This window comes from Asparagus officinalis, chromosome 3, assembly GCF_001876935.1.
Source record: "Asparagus officinalis chromosome 3, Aspof.V1, whole genome shotgun sequence".
NCBI classification, from domain to species: Eukaryota; Viridiplantae; Streptophyta; class Magnoliopsida; order Asparagales; family Asparagaceae; genus Asparagus; species Asparagus officinalis.
The window spans coordinates 13,587,823-13,588,900 of record NC_033796.1 but is presented as its reverse complement, the minus strand read 5'-3'; positions in this window follow the sequence as shown (position 1 = coordinate 13,588,900).

Below are 1,078 nucleotides of genomic sequence, written 5' to 3'. Positions count from 1 at the left end.
CCGCGAGCCGACGTGTCGCACTCGGACTTGGCGGCGGCGGTGGAGATGAGGAGGAGGAGAGTGGTGGTGATGAGAGTGGATATTTTGGGGGGCATCGTTCGGTTAGGGGTTGTGATTAGGGATCCAATTAGTAGGATTTATAGAGACTGAGTTATTGTCGAGATTATCGGGAGCATAATTTTTGAAATGGTTCTTTGGACTGATTTGCCCTTGTATTTGCTACTGATCTACGTTGAGTTTGTGGTTATTAGGCGGTTGATAAGGTAGAGTTTGAAGGGTGGGTTGGGAATTTTGAGTACGGCGTGTGTTTTCCCGAAGGAGGCACGCGCGGGAGTGTGCTGTACGGATGGGGGGAGAAGGTGGAAGGTAAAATGCGGCGTGAGCGTGAAGGGAATGAGTGTGGTAAAGGTGCTGGGTGGGAATTTTTAACCGTAGGGTTAAAATTTTTGATCGTTTAAGAATAATAATCTTACTTTTTCCCCCCTCCTCTTATTCCAGCTAATTTTTTTCTCGTATCTGAAATCCACAGCAGATTATAGTTAATTAGGATATGGGGCCACAGGCCACTTCTTTATCAATTAATTTGACAAATATTCATAGTTTTAGACATGAACAAATTATCTCAAATTTTAGTGGAGATCTGTCTTTAGTTTTTATAAACGCCAGCAGAACATAAAATCTCTCACCACGTTTTAAAAATTAATTCGTGCATTGTGGAAATACCTAAATAATTTGACATCTATGCACTAGTAGAAAATCACGTATCCTAGACGGAATATTCTAGATGAAAATTTTTTTGTCCAGCTTGCTATTAAACCAGACAGAAAATTTCCATCTAGTTTGCTATTAAACTAGACGGAAAATTTCCGTCTAGGCTAAAACATCCTAGACGGAAATTTCCGTCTAAGATAGCAAAATAGACGATTCTTTTATATTTAATTTTTTTAAAAAAAATTGTCAAATATCTTAGATGGAAATTTTCGCCTAGCATACTTAGCCCATTTTTTAAAAAAAAAATTAACTCATCAAAACCCAGCCGCCCTCCTTTCCCCCCAAAATCAAAATTTTCATCCCCCAA